The sequence below is a fragment of the Physeter macrocephalus genome, chromosome 11 (genome assembly GCF_002837175.3).
Source record: "Physeter macrocephalus isolate SW-GA chromosome 11, ASM283717v5, whole genome shotgun sequence".
Taxonomy (NCBI): Eukaryota; Metazoa; Chordata; class Mammalia; order Artiodactyla; family Physeteridae; genus Physeter; species Physeter macrocephalus.
This window is the reverse complement of record NC_041224.1, coordinates 127672146-127691668: the sequence shown is the minus strand read 5'-3', so window position 1 is coordinate 127691668 and position 19523 is coordinate 127672146. Positions and strand designations below refer to the sequence as shown.

General features: G+C 38.2%; 1 protein-coding gene across 1 annotated transcript in view; it reads right to left on the bottom strand.

The window, feature by feature from the left end:
- The window catches only part of PRPF39 (pre-mRNA processing factor 39), a 41066-nt gene extending 24789 nt beyond the window's left edge, over nt 1–16277 (bottom strand). Inside the window, exon 1 of the mRNA XM_007112797.4 lies at nt 16120–16277. The gene's annotated coding sequence lies outside the window, so the exon portion shown is untranslated. The remainder of the gene's footprint in view (nt 1–16119) is intronic.
- Between the last annotated feature and the right edge of the window lie 3246 nt (nt 16278–19523).

The following is a 19523-nucleotide window of genomic DNA, read 5'->3' as shown; positions in this document are numbered from 1 at the left end:
CTCTACCACTTTCTTCTTACTTTGAATGTGAACATATCTGAAACAACTTGTATTCACAAAGCAGTCAAAAGAACTGGCCAGGAAAATTAAGAAATGCCAGCCCTGACATCATCAGGCTGCTAATAACACAATGCCAGCTTCATACTGTGTAAGAAATTAAGTCCCTATTTGCTTAAACAAGTATCAATAGATGAGTTTTTCTATTACTTGCAGAAAAATGCATTCCTAACTAACCCACTAATGAGACATGGACATGAGAATGTCCATTTCTCCATCTCCTCTTGTCAGCACTAGGTGTCATGAAACAATTTTTGCTCATCTGATTAAAAAAGGGGGAAAAAAGAGTAGTACCTCATTTTGATTTGCATTTAACTACAAGGATATTCAATTTCTATTTTCTTTTCTCCCCTTAAATACTATTTCACATCCTTTGTCTAAATTTATTTACTTATTGATTGATTTTTGGCTGTGTTGGGTCTTTGTTGCTGCACGTGGGCTTTCTCTAGTTGTGGCGAGTGGGGGCTACTCTTCGTTGTGGTGCGCGGGCTTCTCTTGTGGTGGATCACAGGCTCTAGGCGTGCAGGCTTCAGTAGTTGTGGCTCGTGGGCTCTAGAGCGCAGGCTCAGTAGTTGTGGCGCACGGGCTTAGTTGCTCCGCGGCATGTGGGATCTTCCTGGATCTGGGCTTGAATCCATGTCCCCTGCATTGGCAGGAGGATTCTTAACCACTGCGCCACCAGGGAAGCCCTGTCTATATTTTCTACTGCACTTTTAATGAATGGTTTGCACAAGCTCTCTGTAAACTAGAAAATGACACACATTGTAAAACATTTTTGAGTTTGTCTTCTTACTAGTTTTAGGTTTTTTCTGTGTGTATGGAAGGCATCTTTTAAATTGTCATGTAGATTTGAAATCCAGATTTTAAAATATGTCCATTATTTCAAAATGCAGTATGAAGCAAATTTTTTCCCAAGAAAGGATAAATTTAAAATGTTAAATCAAGTGAACTCTGAGGCTGAATGCCACTGGAAGAATTAGTTATAACCAGGTAAATCTAGGGAATATTTTTTAGAAAGGAGAAGAAGGAAAGTGGGGGAAGGTCAGGTGGGGACAAAAAAAAGTTTTCAATACTTGATGCATATCCAGCACTATACTACATTCCTTGTAGAGAATACATAGGTATAAGATAAGGTCCTCACTCTAAGGCTTATTAACTATTAGTAGTTGGAGAGCGATAAAAAAAAACATGCAAAACAATTAGAGAGACAGACAAAATTTCAAATGAAACAAAGTCAAAGTTTAGAAAAATCAATTGAAAATTATACGCATCTAGCAAACCTTCATGAAATATAGAATTTGGTCTTCACTTTGAAAAACTATTGATTTTGGAACAATAGAGAAAGAATGATAAATTATTCCAGAACAGCGAATAGCCCACTTGACTTGAGAGAACAACCCTTCTTATTAACAGTAGACAACACAGGGAGATCACCACTGTGCTTTGTGACCACCGAGAGGGGTGGGATAGGGAGGGTGGGAGGGAGGGAGACGCAAGAGGGAAGAGATATGGGAACATATGTATATGTAAAACTGATTCACTTTGTTATAAAGCAGAAACTAACACACCATTGTAAAGCAATTATACTCCAATAAAGATGTTAAAAAAAAAAAAAAAAAAAAAGAACTGCTTAAGAAAGCACAGGCTATTTCCAGTAGCACATATAGATACCCTGAGTGGCACCTTAGTTTCTCTTGTAATGAACAGCACTGTTGCTAAAAAAAGAAAAGGCATTTTCTTAACCCAGTGGGAAGCAAGAAGAGAACATCATACACAATAGATATGTTTAGGCCAACACCTGATTCTGGAGCTATAGTTGTTTGCCTAATTATGAGTTGAGGATCCAGGGCAAAGGTTTCCCAACAATGGGTAACTACAAGGGAATATGGGTGCTCCTCTCCATTATTCAGGCAAATCAAATATAGTCTTTTGGCTCCTTCTCACAGAGTCTGCTACTCAGAATTAGGAGAATGTTTCATGCTTATTACCTTGCCTTGAGTTGTTCTTCAATAAATTTGTTGGGTGAACAAGTGGAAATAATCTAGTTCATTGGAGTTCCATGCTTGATTTGAATCACTAATAAAGCATGACTATGGTTTGCCCTCTATTAGAGCTACTCATGCACGGGCTGTTTTCTATCCATACTGGAGAAAGCAGCAGACGAGGCTTAGTCATCTTGGAATCCCAAATACCTTTCATGTAGTAGGAGCATAGTACATATTTTTGCAATTGTGTTAGCTCAAATTGCTTTTACACCCATTTAGTACGGCCCTAGGGGGAGCTGATGCCCAAACTTTTCTTCTGTTGTCATAAGTGCACCCATGAAGAGTCTCCCTGTGCTCCCTTGTCATTGCTCACACAGAGATTTCCAGAGCACTACTCTCTGCAAGGCAGGGCAACGGATATATACTGATGACTCAGGCAAGGTTGCTGCCCTCAAGAAGTTCACTGCTTGGTGGGAAGAAGATGGCACACGTATAGAGATAAATAGGAGATATAGCAAAATGTGGTCATGTGGTAGCAAAGAGGTAAAACTAAGAGCTAAAGGAGACTGCTATATCAAGGTGAGTTGTCATTTAGAAAAAGTATTTACATTAAACATTTTAAAGATAAACAGGTGAAACTTTCACTTATAAAAAGGGCATAGCCAGCAGTCCCTGATGCAACTTATCCTGACCTCCCACTTTGGTACCTAAGAAGAAAGGAAAAGATGAAAACTAGCCACATTGAAGACTAATACTAAAAGGAAGCCCATGGCTGGAATCTAGGATGACTTTCCACTATACCTAAGAGCAATTGAGCTGGCTTAGGAAACTCAATCAGGAAGAACTATATCTGTATTTTACCTCTTAAAATAGCCTTTTCAAGTACAGAATGATGGCAGAAAAAACTATCCTTCTACCACTGCCCGTTACCTGGTTCAAAGACCTGGAGTCTCTACCAAATGGAAAACTGGTCAGCTTTGAATGCATGGCTACAACTCCTGAAGGTCTTCTTTGCTCCCACTTTTCTGTATCCATTTGGAAACAACTTCTATAAAATAATTGGCTAGAAAGGAGTGGTTGGGACTTTTTTTTTACATTGCATCCTGGAATATGGTTCCTATAAAGAGAGGAAAAACATAGGAAAACTGCATGCTAGGAATTTTGGTTTTCCAAATACCATATTAGTTCAGAATATCAAAGAACCAGATAGTGTATGTAGGGGAAATCATTGTCCCATACAACAGAGCCACACTAGATACACAGCTATTTGACACTGGGGACTGAACTGCAAATTAGAAACAACCACCAGAAGAATTTAGAAAAGAATTTGATGCATACCCAAGGGGATGATGATAGGGTCAACGGAGATCCAGAGAATCAGTCTATGGACAAATGCCAAGTTCCAAAAGATCTCTCTTTGTTTGAAGATGAATAAAAAGGACCCAAAACACACCCAAGGATCTTATGAAAACATACTGGAAAACAATGGAGAGAAAAAAAATCATTCTGAAGTTTTAGAAGAACAGACTTCGAAAAATGATCTGTACAGAACTCAGAAGAAAATTTTAAAATATCATGTGACATTGTTAGTGGGCTACTACTACTATCATACTACAAGATATGATCAAAATGAAACAGGAGAAGAAAGTTATTAGGAGAATAAGCTGAGAAGAAAACAGGGTACAGTGTAAAGAGAGTGAGCCAAGATAAAAAAGAAGTTGGATAATATAATTAGGAACTGCCAGGAGACTGTAAAATTGTAATAAGATCATCAAAATCCACATGGAAGGTAGTAAAATCAGGCTTGTCAGTACAGAATATTGAATCAGTAACGTGGAGGACACACTTGGAAATGCTTTCTGAGGACACAGGAGAAAAATATAAAAAGATCAAGAGATGAAAAGAAGGGGGTAAGTAGGCAGAAGAAAGAAAGAACAAAGAGATATACCTGAGAATTAGAGGAATTCTAGAGTAGCAAGCTAGAGCAATTGGAGCATACACGTTACAGTAAGAAATGATTAGGGGTAGAGGAAAAATTTCAGAGATGAGAGAAGAATGGATTCGCATAATAGAAAATAATGGATAATTTGGTAATAATAAAGATTTCTTGACCATTTGTCTAAAGACTTTATTGTTGTAAAGGAGAAACTAACACACTATTGTAAAACAGTTATACTCCAATAAAGATAAAAACAAAAACAAAAAAACCCCAAACAAAACAAAACAAAACAACAAAAAAAAAACAGTAGACAAGAAGATGGAAATTAGGACTGGTTCCAAGACAAGAAGGAAATAAGACTGACCAGTATGAAGAGAGTCTGCATTGGGGAAGTGAAATGAAAGTAAGCAGCATGGAGAGCAAGTGGAATCTGAGAAGAAATAATACAACCAAATCTAGTTGGTACACGACGAAGGACAATCCCAAAGTATCAATATTAGACTACCAGAAAAAATAGTTCCCTTCTACTTGAATGACTGATTATTGTCATAAACTTTTCCGGGTTTACCAGTTGAGACCCTAGGAAAAGGCGCAGAAGCTTTTCAACTTATTTTGGTCTCTTTTGCCCCCTCCTTTAAAGACAAGACACATTTGAAGACTAATGTTCCAGATACAAATTAGTCATTATTTTGTATCTTTTTATTTCAAAGCACACTGTCAAAAAAACAAACAGAAAGTTGTTAGTTGATACATTCAAATGGAAAGTTGTTAGCTGATACATTCTGATTCATTTACTACCTGTTCTATTCTAACTGCATACTTAAGTGGGACATAAGGGTTTCTTATGGAATCAGCAAATTTACCACACCCCTGCATCTTCAGAAATGATCAATTACTCCACATCCTGCAATTACAGTGTTATAAAAAGAGTTAAGAACGCCATCCTTACCCTTAGGGAGATCATTTTTCTGATTACTTCAAAAAATCACACAGCCAAAAGAAAAATACACTAAAGTTATTTTTTAATAAGTTATTCTAACATATACTTCATAATGTGGCAATTACTAGTACCAGTTTATTCTTAACAACCACCAATAACTTCCAACTAGCAACATAAAATGGCAAAGGGGTAAAAAACAACTATCAAAAAGGAAGAAGACAACAGTGTGGTATTGGCATAAAGACAAACAGACCAATAGAATAGAACAGAAAGCCCAGAAATAAATGTTGGACAAGGGTCCCAAGCACTCAATGGGGAAAGGACAGTCTCTTATTTAAACAAATGGTGCTAGGAAAACTGGATATTCACATGCAAAAGAATGAAGCTGAATCCTTATCTTACAGCATATACGAAAGTTAACCCAAAATGGATTAAAAACCTAAACGTAAAACCTAAAACTAGGGCTTCCCTGGTGGCGCAGTGGTTGAGAGCCCGCCTGCCGATGCAGGGGATATGGGTTCGTGCCCTGGTCTGGGAGGATCCCACATGCCGCGGAGCGGCTGGGCCCGTGAGCCGTGGCCGCTGAGCCTGCGCGTCCGGAGCCTGTGCTCCGCAACGGGAGAGGCCATGGCAGTGAGAGGCCCGCGTACCGCAAAAAAAACCAAACAAACAAACAAAAAAATAAACATCTAAAACTATGAAACTCCTAGAAGAAAACGTATGGGAAAAGCTTCATGATATTGAACTTGGCAATGATTTCTTGGCTATGATACCAAAAGCACAGGCAAAAAACGCAAAAATAGACAAATGGAGCTACATCAAACTAAAACTTTCATGCATCAAAGGACACAATCAACACAGTTAAAAGACAAATAGCAGAAGAGGAGGAAATATTTGCAAATCTTATGTCTGACTAGTAGTTAATATACAGAATACATAAAGAACTCCCATAACTGAACAACACTCAATTAAAAAATAAAAAAACGACTTAGACATTTCTCCAAAGATGATAAACAAATGGCCAACAAGCACATGAAAAGATGCTCAACATCACTAATTATCACAGAAATACAAATCAAATTCACAATGAGATATCACATAAACACCGATTAGGATGGCTACTATCAAAAAAACCCAGAAAATAACAAGTTTTGTCAAGGATGAGGTGAAATTGGAACCTTTGTGCACTAACTGTGGGATTGTAAAATGGCAGAGAAAACCAAATGGAGTTTCCTCAAAATATTAAAAGCAGAGCTACCATATAATCCAAAAATCCCAGGGACTTCCCTGGTGGTCCAGTGGTTAAGACTCCGCGCTCCCAATGCAGGGGGCCCAGGTTCAATCCCTGGTCAGGGAACTACATCCTGCATGTCACAACTAAAAGATCCCACAAGCCTCAATGAAGATCCCACACACAGCCATGAAGATCCCGCGTGCTGCAACTAAAACCCAGCACAGCCAAAATAAATAAATATTAAAAACAAAAACAAAAATCCCACTTGAGTATATATCCAAACTAACTGAAAGCCAGGTTTCAAAGAGCTATCTGTATACCCATGTCCATAGCCGCACTATCCACAACAACCAAAGGAGCAACCCAAATGTCCACCAACAGATGAAGAAATAAAATGTGATCTATACATACAATGGAATATCATCAGTCTTTAAAATGAAGGAAATCCTGTCATACATTACATGGATGAACCTTGAGGACATTATGCTAAGTGAAATAAGCCAGTCGCAAAAAGACAAGTACTACATGATTCTACTTATATGAGGTATCTAGAGTTGTCCAATTCATAGAAAGAGAAAGCTAAATGGTGGTTATGAGGGACTAGAGAGAGGAGGAAAAGAGGAGTTGTTGTTTTAATGGGTATAGTTTCAGATTTGTAAGATGAAAAAGTTCTGGAAATCTGTTAAACCACGTGAATATACGCAACACTACTGAACTGTACACTTAAAAATGGTTAAGAAGGGATTCCCCTAGCGGTCCAGTGGTTAAGACGCTGCACTTCCACTGGAGGGGGCACGGGTTTGATCCCTGGTCAGGGGGGACTAAGATCCTACATGCTGCGCAGCATGGCAAAAAAAAAAAAAAAGATTAAGGTAAATTTTATGTGTTTTTACCACAATAAAGCTTTTTTTTTTTAAAGGAAGAAGACAGCTAAGCTATAACTAAATTAGAAAAGACAAAATACAAGAGAAGAGGAATTAGAATTTCCAGATCTTTCTTTCACCATAAGAAGACAAAGTATAGTGTGGCAAATATTAGAACGAACAAAGGGGTAGAGGAGGGTGAGTCCTACTTCTCTCCCTTAATAGCATGAGATTCTAGGTCAGTCTTACTTTTCTCACTTCCAAATAAGACTAGTAATACTTGTATTATCTGCTTCACAGGGCTATTGAAAACTTCGGATGAGATAAAAGCATGTGAAAGTCTTAAAAACTATAAATTCACATAAATGAAGATACCACTGCAAACAATTAATTCCCTGGAAATTGTTATCCAAACTTAAGGTGTTATACTTTAAAATTAATAACGAAAATAAAAATGAACTTTACAATGCATTTAGAATTTGTTTTGCAGAGGTTTTAAGAGGAAGAAAAAAATCTGTTGACTTTAACTTCAAAAAACTGGTAACCAACACAGTGTTTATCTGTAGGCATTATTTTATTTCTTGACTTTTCCATTTTAGATATTTTTTGCTATCAGAGAAGATACAGGTTTAGTTTTTTTTTTTTTTTTTTTTGTGGTATGCGGGCCTCCCTCTGCTGTGGCCTCTCCCGTTGCGGAGCACAGGCTCCGGACGCGAACCCGGCTCCCCTGCATCAGCAGGCGGACGCGCAACCACTGCGCCACCAGGGAAGCCCCCAGGTTTAGTTATTATACCAAACATACATGCACAGCTTTCCGCTCATGTGCTCCCAATACAGTTCTATCAGGTTGGGCTTAAATCAATATTCAAGTTTACATTATTATGACCATGTAAACATTTTTTTCAAGCTATCTTGTAAACTATAATTACATTTCCTTGCTTCTCTTTCTTTAAATCTTTCCTCATTTTCATATGTTTCGTTGCCTTTGAAAAATGACCCCACATCGCTGAAGCCTTATAAAGGTCCTTCAAAAACAACTGTCACTCATACTTATCAATTCTATTTTCCCTTCCAGAGCCATCCTTTCTGAAACCATCTAATCTTCTGCAACAATTTAGACTGGCTTGTCCTGTCTAGGTTTGTCTCTTCATTTTGGTCCAAGGAATTCCTTTCACTTGTCTCCTTGGTTGAATCTCATTTATAATAAAATCTTTTTCTTTGTTGATTTACTCCCTCTTGTAGAGAATCATTTCTGTAACTCTGAAAAAGGGTATGTAGAGTGAAAAAAAGTAAGACTTTCCAATTCTAAAATCCTCATAACTGAATGACAGATTGTGAGTATAAAATTCTAGAATGAAAATAATTTTTTCTTAAAAGTTTTGAAGGAATTTATTCATTGTTTCCTAGCATCTGACATTGCTGTTGAGACCATCTGATGTCTTTTTACTTCTTATCCTCCATATGTAACCTGTTTTTTCCTCCACAGAAGCTTTTAGTTTCTGTTTATCCCAGGTGTTCTGAAATTGCATAATGATGTGCCCTAAGGTGAGTCTTTTCCATTCATACTGCAAGGCATTCATCTGGAAGGCCTATTTTAATCTATTTATATCATTCAGTTGTTATGTTCTGTATCTATTATTTATTTGATAATTTCCTCCTATTGGTTTTCTCTTTGTTGAATTCACACTGCTCAGGTGTTGGACCTCCCGGATTGATCCTCTACTTTTCTTACCTTTCCCCACATTTTTCTTCTATCCCTTTGATTCATTCTACTCTGCCATAACCCTTTTACTGGATTTTTAATGTGAGTCAAATTTTTAACTTCCATTTTTTATTCTCTGAGTAATCAATATTCCTTTTTCACTGCCGTATCTCCTGCTATCTCTCTATAATTTACTTTAAATTTTCTTCTGTTCTCAGCACTATCTGTCTCTTCTGACTATTTACTTTGGTCTCTCAAGTACAGTGATCTTCAAACTTCTGTTCAAGAATAAGTGTGAGGCATTACAAAACAAATTAGAGGCTGGATAAAGCTTGTCAACTGGTGGGCCTCAGTGCAGGATGGCATTCTTTTTTTTTTTTTTTTTTTTTGCCACATCATGCAGCTTGCAGGATCTCAGCTCCCCGACCAGGAATGAAACCCATGACCTTAGCAGTGAAAGTGCAGAGTCCTAACGACTGGGAATGCCCATGATGGCATTCTTTGAGAGGGGAACCCACTAAATGTCAGTGCTCTACATTATTTCCCTTGGGTTAAGTTTTCCCAAAGAAGAATGTTTCAACTTAAGTAAGGCAACAAGCATTCTGGGAGCAAAGAAGACAAACAGGGCTGGTGATTTCACCATTCAATATGTAAACTTTCATTCAACTTCCCATTTTCGCTAAGACCCTTCACCCCTGCCCCACCTCCCACCAGCTGTGCTAACTTCTCTGCTTTCACCCTCTTCAAATACCGAACATCCAGTTTTTTGCTGGCTATACTAGATGGAGAAGGAAAATCTAGGGTCTAAACTACTCTAGACTTTTAACAAATCTTACAATTTTTAGTTGCATTCAGCACTCCCATCTTCAGAGGCCCTTGGAACCTGAAATCCTGAGCCTTTCTGGGATTTTGTGGGAATATCCATCTTGTTTCTTATTAACTTCCCTCTCTGCAGGCACAGAGCTGAATGCAAAAAAATGAAAACCTGAGTTAATCAGTTAAAACTGGTCCATCTGCTTTCTTCCAAAACGTTGAATTCTCCTCTGTTGATACCTCTTCTTCTGTTCTTTGTCCTTTTGGGTTTATACTATTTTATTTCTTTTTCACTTTATCTGATTTATATTTTTCATTTATTTTACTGAATTTAGGTATACAAATTACTCTATGCGAACCCCTTTTATTTAGTATTTTTAAAAATCTCTAACCAATATCATTTCCTAGTGTAATAATATTCATTCAACAGATATTTAATGAGCTACTTCTGTGTGTCAGACACTACTATTCTAAGCACTGGAAATTTAGCTGTGAACAAAACAAAGTCCCTACTCTCAAGGAGCTGACATTCCAGTGGGGAGATAGAGACTTTTCTTATCTAACTACATTTCTAATATGTATGTGGTACCAAGTGCTAAGAACAAAATAAAAGAGAGGATGAGGTAGTAAGAAAGCCAGTCATGCAGCTGTCTGGAGGAAGAAAATTACAGGCAACAGAAAGAGCAAGTTCTGAGATAAGTAAGAGCCTTGTCTGGCATGTTCACAGAAAAATAGATCAGCAAGAAGGGCAGTATGGCTGGATTTGCTTAAATATTCCTCAATTTGACTTGAGTTCTTTCTAAGATTTGGCTTTACTAAGTATATCACAGTAAACTCCCTCATGTAAATGCCTATTTGTAAAAAGCAATTTCCTTTGGGTTATATTCTCAAAATTCAGTATGTAGCATAAACCTTAAAATTAAGCATAGCTTTGACCTATGTTTAAAAGAAATATTCTAGAATTTTCTCCTTAAGAAATAATGATGAATCTACAGGCAGATTATTAGAAGTATTAGACTTAGAAAAGTTATTGGCTAAAAGAGAAATAAGAATAAATAACATCTCTAGAATTAGAAATAATTTTTTAAAGGCCATATGAAAGAATTAATCATGAACAACCACGTTCTACTGCAGTATTTTTCCTAAGAAAATAACCATTTGTTGGTACACTATGTAGTCCAGCCCATATCACTCCGATGAATAGTAATTTCTCATACTGACCTAGCTGCCACAATCAACGGTGGGTCAGGCTTTATCCTCCTAGATCTCCATTAATGCCCTATTTCCTTCTTAAAATTCTTTATACCTCCAAGAAGTAAATCTATTATGTTACCAGTCTCCCAATCCCCTCACCTCTTCTATTCTTTATTATATTTTTTTAAATTTCTATTTTATATTGGAGTATAGTTGATTTACATGTGTTTCAGATGTACAGCAAAGTGATTTAGTTATATATATATACATATACCTATTCTTTTTCAGATTCTTTTCCCATATAGGTTATCATAAAGTATTGAGTAGTTTCCCTGTGCTGTACAGTAGGTCCTGTTAATTATCTATTTTACATATGTAGTGTGTATATGTTAACCCCAACCTTCTAATTTATCCCTTCCCCCCCAACTTTCCCCTTTGGTAACCAAAAGTTTGTTTTGTATGTCTGTGAGTCTATTTCTGCTTTGTAAATAAGTTCATTTGTATCATTTTTTAGATTCCATATATAAGACATCATATGATATTTGTCTTTCTCTGGCTGACTTACTTCACTTAGTATGATAATCTCTAGGTCTAGGCATGTTGCTGCAAATGGCATTATTTCATTCTTTTTTATGGCTGAGTAATATTCCACTGATATGTACCACATCTTCTTTAACCATTCCTCTGTCCATGGACATTTAGGTTACTTCCATGTGTTGGCTATTGTAAACAGTGCTGCAATAAACACTGGGGTGCACGTATCTTTTCAAATTATGGTTTTCTCCAGATACATGCCCAGGAGTGCTTTTGCTGGATCATATGGCAGCTCTATTTATAGTTTTTTAAGGCACCTCCATACTGCTCTCCATAATGGCTGTACCAATTTACATTCCCACCAACAGTGTAGGACAGTTCCCTTTTCTCCACACCCTCCACCAGGGAAGCCTGTCTGTAGACTTTTTGATGATGGCTATTCTGACCAGTGTTGAGGTGATACCTCACTGTAGTTTTGATTTGTGTTTCTCTAATAATTAGCAACGTTGAGCATCTTTTCACGTGCTTTTTGGCCACCTGTATGTCTTCTTTGGAGAAAAGATCTTCTGCCCATTTTTTGACTGGGTTGTTTGTTTTTCTAATATTGAGCTGCATGAGCTGTTTATATATTTTGGAGATTAATACCTTGTTGGTCACATTGTTTGCAAATATTTTCTCCCATTCTGTGGGCTGTCTTTGCATTTCATTTACGGTTTCCTTTGCTATGCAAAAGCTTTTAAGTTTTATTAGGTCCCAATTGTTTATTTTTGTTTTTATTTTCCTTATTTTAGGAGGTGGATCCAAAATGATATTGCTGCAATTCATCCTGAAAAGTGTTGTTCTGCCTATGTTTTCCTCTAAGAGTTTTCCCTCACCTCTTATATAATCTTCCCTCCCTTTTGCTCTCAAAGTATTTGTTCTGTATCCCTATTATAGCACTCCTATAAAAGTTGAAATACATAACCATTATTTGTCTTTTGCTCTCTAAGTATTTGTTCTGCACCTCTATTATAGCACTCTTATAAGAGCTATATTATTTGTCCTCCTCCTTACCTTGGTCACAATGGATGAAGTATCTCTGCTGCTACGAAAGGTCAAACCCTGAACTCATGACTTGGATCACTTCTCCCACCCATCTTCTCAAGAATGTTGCTTCTTAAATTACCTTCACTCTCTCCTTATCAGTTTCTCTCAGTATATTAGATTACTTCCATTAGCCTTCAAACATGTAAAAATATCTCTCATCTTTTATATAATAATTTATAATATACATATTATAATTTAGCTTAAAAACAACCAAAGGGCAATCATAAGCTATGTTAAGGATTTGGATTTTGTTCCAAGTACAATGGGACGACAATGAACTTGTCTACTTCTACACCCTCCATTTACTCGTAAATTTGGATTCTTCTTTATCACTACTCTGAAATTACCCCAAGATCACAATCTCCTTGTTTATAAATCCAACTGGACATGTTCTGATTCATCTTTCTGATCTACTCTTCACAGCATCCAACAGTAATGATGACTTCCTCCCTGAAAGGCTCTCTCTTCTTGCCCTTTACTGACATATCACAGTCACCTAGTTTTGTTGTGCTTTCCAGTTCAGCTCATTTCAGCTTCAAGGCCTTAGTGTATGCAGTTTCCTCTACCTGGAATGCTCTCCCACCCCTGTACCCCACCCCCACACTCCCACTCAGAGCCTTCAACCTAACTGAAGCCCACTCATTAATCTGGGCACATTTAAACATCCCTTCCAGAAAAGTATTCCCATATCCCCCAAATTAGTTAGGTTCCCCCAAAGATGCTTCCATAGCATCCTTTTTCGCCATAGCACACATCACATTTGTGATACTCATTCAATGTCTATCTTCCCTGGTCTCAAATTCCCTGAGAGTAAGAACCAGGTCTACAAATACGTAGAGACACAGTACACACGCAGGCCTAGTACGCACTTAATTCATTGTATGATAAACAAAAAGCATCACAGGCCTTACCCTCCACCCAGAGTCCTAAACCTAGTTTATTACTTTCATAATCAATTGGAAAGTTGTATAATAAAGTGCTTGGGCTTTAGAGCCTGATAAACTGAATTAAAGATCTGGCCCAGTTTCTCATTAGGGAACTGTGAGCAAGTTACTTAACCTCTCTAAACCTCATCCACAAATAATCACACATACCTTGCTATAAAGATTAAATATCCTCTTCTTTTATACTGCTACTGTTACAATATAATTATTCTCTCCCCTCTTGAATAATGTTTTTCGAACATTATTCAGAATGCTTCAAACCAGCTTATTTTTTTTTTTAAAGGAAAAATACAGAGTAGAAAAAATACATCAGAGTGCAATGCACACGTTAAGGGCATACTGTTGAAATACACAGAATTCAACTATTGGATTATTGGATTGAAATGTTACATGTACATCCTATTACGGGTTGCAGTCAAAAAATTTGAAAAACATTGCTACACTACTGCTACAGATAAATAAATATTATTAGAATATTAAATTCAGTGAGAACAGGGCCCTTGGTTTTGTTCACTACTATGTCCCTAGAACCTAAAACAGTGTCTAGTATAAAACAGCACATAAATATTTGTTGAAAGACTTGAATGGTATATCTGGTCCCAATTTAACTTTTCAAACGTATTAATCCTACAGTATTCCTTGCTGTCATTTACATAGGACAACACATTCTCATGCCTGAGCCTGGGCTCATGCTGTTCTCTCAAAATAACAAAAGTTTCCTCCTTTTCTCAACTCACCAAGCCACTCGATGCCCTTTTACTACTCTGTACTTTCTTATATAAAACCATATAAGAGGCATAAAGTCCACAAGTATAAAAGAAAATATGATATATTAAAAGTGAATATGCAGTACATGAAAAAATACGGTTCATACAGTTCAAGTTTTAATTCAGTTATGACATGCATCTGACTAACAATTCAGCATGCCATCTTAAAATTTAAAAGCTCTTTTGGAGGATGACTTAAATAACCCATACTCAATTAAAAATGAGAAGTCTGATCTATTACCTTCTTTTTTATCTCTCTATAGGCATTTATGCTGACAGAGGTACTCAGAATCATACCACTGATTATTCTTTTCATAAAGAGGGCAACACATAAAAATCTGAAGTCATCACTAAGGACTGAAAGTCAGGAGTTTGAGTACTGCAAATCAACTAGCTTTGCAATCCAGAAGTCACTCTGCGCCTCATCCATACATAAGCCAATTTGAAGACTCAAAGTGTTTAGAAGAAAAGAGGCTATCATAAACACTGGTTTTAGAAATTGTTTTCAGAGGCTGAGCAGAATGTTCACAGATTGACCTTTTTAAAGTTTCCAAGTATTAAGCACTTACTATGTTCCAGAAATTGGACTTTATTTATTTACATAAATGTTTCTATCATCTTTGGTCTTTGGAAAAAAAAAAAAAAAAAAAACACCATTTGGCCTGAACTACTTTCTTCCCCCTTTGGCTACTTTTCAAAAAAAACACTAAAATCCTACGTTTTATGCAGAATTATTTGTTAGCATACCACAGAAGGTTCTGTTCTTTCTCTCTTCTTTTTTTAGGTTATTACAAAATATTTGTGCTATACAGTAGGACCTTGTTTATTTTATACATAGTAATTTGTATCTGCTAATCTTTCTCTTGAAAAAAAGCCACACACACTTTTTATCTTTCCCATATTCAACTACAAGCAAGTAAAAACACTACCAAATATTCTGACACTAAAAATATTCTGCTTTTCAATTCTCACTTCAAATATCTCTCACCACCTACTAATTAGCCATCTTTGGTAACCCCTAATTATTCCAGAGTTCACAATCTTAAAAACTTGTCTTCTTTAGTACAACTCCTTTCATTCACTTTATCCCTACCAGAGGCTGAAGAGTGGAAAATTCCAACTTTTGCAATTTTAGAATGAGGTTATAAAGTGGGGGGGGAGGGACACCTGACAGTAGTTGCTTGTTTTTTTTTCAATCCACTTAAGCTCTCAAAGCCAAAAACACTTAAAGTTCCAACATGAGTTTCATATTTCCCTGTATGCAACTTGCTTTCTTAGGTTTCAACCTTTACTACAACTGTAAAAAGAAAAGTGTTACGTATTTCTGAACAAGGATCAGTTGCCAAATAAACTGATGTCCTCAAAGAAAAGGCAACATGAATATTAAACTAAAATTTTAGTCGGCATAAATATAGTACATAATATGGTACTTAATAACACATTAAGAGCAGTACTACTAATTAACTTAAAGATGTGATTTTTCGAACGAGAAAAACATCAGTGTTGGTCTCTGGCTACAAAAGGTAAACATTATTCTTTAATGTTTGGTTTTTCTGCTTCTACCCTATCCTGCCAAAAGCTTTAGCTGATCTTTGGGGTTCTGTGACTCAGGGTCCCAGAGTATGGCTTTGGTCAGATCGTGAAACGCGCCCTACAAGGCGCCTAAAAGTTTAACACAATTTGTATTATATTCTCCCAATCCTCTGGGTCCCTTCCACTTCCAGTCGTCCCAGCCACAGTGATTCCGAACTCTCGGGAAAGCATGGGCTTTAGACTTACCCCCCAAATCTCTTTCTAAATCAAGGTAGAGGCCCACATTTCCCCTCCCGTCCTGAAGCACCGGCAGAGAAACATGTGGTCTAAGAAAAGAAACCTCGCACCGCTCCACCCAACAGGTGGGAAGGAGAAGGGATGGACAGCTGGGCCCCGAGGCCAAGGCAGGCCTCAAACAGGGCGGGAGAGGGAGGCCGCAGCCCTAGCGCGGCCTGAAACAAGGCAGGCCCCTTGCTGCCCCGCGTACCACCCCCTCCGGCCAATTCCAAGGCGCCCGCCCCAGCTGACCTGACGATGGATGCCACTCAATGCCATGAGCCGCAGTCTGGGCCAACCGAGCCGAAGAGGGCACTTCCACCGTCTCTGTCCCCACAGACACCGGAGCAGACGCCACCAGCGCCACGGCCGCCTCGTCGAGAGTGCGGCGCGCATGCGTCGGTGTCCCCGGAGGCGAGGAAGTCACGTGGCTGCGCAGCGCGCAGGCCTAGCCCTCCGCGGGATACGGCGCGGGCAGGTCCTGCCGTTCCACGCCTCGCCCAGCCCCGCCCCGCTCCGCCCAGCCCAGCCCAGCCCCGTCCCCGCCCCGCCGCCACGGAGGGCGGGACCGCTGCTCCAATCCAGTTTTTCCTCCTCTACGCGGCCTTGCAGAGCAGGAAAGTATTTAGGGCCTTCCACATCCCTGATTTTAAACACAGACAGCGCCCCGCCCAGTCAAAGAAAAATACTGTTACTATTTTTGGGCAAACAACTGCCGAGGCTTCACGCCTCTACCTAAAAATGGTCAGAAATTCAGCCTTAAACTCCTAAATCTCACGATGGTTTGGACTCTGGGTCCACCCAGGTTTCCTGAAGGTGAAATAATAGTGGAGTCAGGGGCTTGAGGAACTGATTATTAAAGGGATATGTAAAATTATTCCCTGGACAAATGAAGGCTGCATTATTTTGACAATCTTAGTACTCTTCAGCTGTACTCCCATCCTCATTTAAAAAAAAAATTTTTTTTTTTTTTCAAATCTGGCCTCTCTCCTGTTTATATTTCGAGGTTCCTGAATTCACCGACCATTTACCAGGCAATCGCTTGTTCAAGATTCAATAGTATCACAACTGGGCTGCAATTTCCTCCTCTGGAATCTGCTTCCAGAAATATTTCTCTGCAAGATGATGTTTTCTGTCTATTACCCTGTTAATCATAAATCCCCTCAACAGCTCCTTTGCTTCCAAATATCAAAACCAGTCTTATCTTTCACTTACATCAAACTGCATCTAGTTGCAGCTTTCCCTTTCCATTGCCTCTTCTCTTCAAGCTAGCTTTTTTTGAATTCTCTGACAGTGCAGCCATGCTTTTTACTGGTGTAACCAGTGATGTTTATGTTCACTATGGGAAGGAGCAGTTAAGGGTCTCTGATATATTGGGAAGGCATGCAGACTTTGCCACAAACACTGTCATTCAGTGGCTCTGAGTGCCACAGCTTTCACTCCTCTCCTGGTTCTTTTCAAACTTTCCTAAAGTAGTTTCAAATTCTTCATCAGTAAATAAGATTATCTTTGAGATTCTCATCTCCTCTAAGAGCCATTTTCTAAAACTCTACCTGCTTCTTCAGCTTTATTCACTGTAGATTCATTGTTTCCCTTTATCTGGTTTTCTACATCTTAACCTTGCAAGCCAGTACTATTGCTTTCACGGTCCTGCTTAAAAACCTTCACTGGTTTCCCCCAATGCTTTTAAGAAAACCTAAACATTTAGCATTGAAAATATAGTCCTTCGTAATAACACCAGCCCTCTTACTGGTTTCTGCCTTCCCATAAATTTACAAAAGCCACTGTTCCCTTTTAAGTGCCTATGTCCCTTTTATATGTCTCAACCTTTCAGTGTGTTTTCCTCTGTCTACAGTGCTTGCTCTCCTCACAGGTGAAAACATAATTTTTTTTTTTTTTTACTTGATGTAGCTTTAGTTGACTTTGAAAGAAATTGTATGTCACAATTATAAGCTTTGGGAAGAAAAAAAAGATATTATACCAAATAGTGCAGTTTACAGGGTGGCAAGTTCTAAAATACAGTATTTAAAGTCAGGTGATTCAGAAACAGAACAAAAAGTTGGGACAGATGGAAAAAGGTGTTGTTTATTAATGTAATGGATTTCTTCCATTTGCCTCTCCAAATCAACCGTCCACCCTTCTCTATCTTGACCTTTGCTCGCTGGTTTCTGGTTGGGTCTGGCCAACACGGTCCTGGAAGAACAGAAAGGAGGAGTGAGGTCAGAGTATTTATTCCCCTAGCTCCTTCCATGCGGTCTCCGTATCACTTTCTTCTTCCAGATTCCAGGTTTCCCTAAACCATTGTAAATAGTCCCTTATTAACCACTTCTCAAATTACCCTGATGTTGATAAGACATGTATTTCCTTCTGGGATTGTGACTGATAAAAGAGCAAAAAACTTCTTATAACCAGTGTTAGTCACAGCTTCTTTCTGGGCTATTCAGTAAAGATTCCTGTTTATTCTGTTCAAAATGTAACATGAAATGAAAAAGCGCATAAAACACCACATGGCTCATTTATTACAGAACATATTTTCTCTAGGGAATGCTTTTGTTCATTTACATCATAAATAAATCCATCATTGAATAGTGGTGGCTCTTGTATTAGTTCAAAACATTTAGACTCCTGTATTTAGTGTTCTTTCTTACTGGTTAAAGCAAATAAAATTGTGGCTCTAGGAGATTTAAATCCAAACACAACATGGATATTGTCCCTCTCTACTATTACATGATCTGTGAGATTTAGTTCAAATGGTATCGCCTCAGTTCAGTCTTCCTGAGAGTTATTTGGATCCTACAATGCTCCAATTTGAATAATTTATTTTTTATTTTATTATTTATTTTGGCTGTGCCGGGTCTTCGTTGCACCATGTGGGACCGTTTCGTTGCGGTATGCGGGCTTCTTAGTTGCAGCATGCGTGTGGGATCTAGTTCCCTGACCAAGGATTGAACCTGGGCCCCCTGCATTGGGAGCCCAGAGTCTTACCCACTGGACCACCAGGGAAGTCCCCTGAATAATTTGTTAAATTGTTAATCTGTGTAATGGTTTCCCAGCTGTAGAAATGTCAAAATGAAAGAAAGAGGGAGATTTGCATTTTAATTTCCCCCACCCCAGCCCCAATTTCCCTATTCCAAGCCTTTTTGTTCTCTTGTCACAGGGCTATGAAACTGTGTCTGTAATTGGTCATGACTTCCTATAGCAGGTCCTAGGGGATAAAAATCCAAAACTTTATGTTTACCATTTTGTTCTTGTTCTTACCTCTACTTTTATCTGGAACCTCTCCGTCCTGCTCACTGTGATACATGGAAGCTTGACTTCTTCCATCTTCTTAGTTCCTGATCTTTGCAGGTACTTAGAATGTGCTTTTCCTTTCTTTTCTCATTGTCGAAGAATAACTCAATCTTCAGAACTTATTTGAAATGTTGCTTTCTTAAAGATATCTTCTCTGATCCCACAAGCCTGGGTTATGATACTGTTATTTTGCCCATTAAAAATCATGATACCTTTAACCCATTTTGAGTTTATTTTTGTGTATGGTGTTAGGGAGTGTTCTAATTTCATACTTTTACATGTACCTGTCCAGTTTTCCCAGCACCACTTATTGAAGAGGCTCTCTTTTCTCCACTGTATATTCTTGCCTCCTTTATCAAAGATAA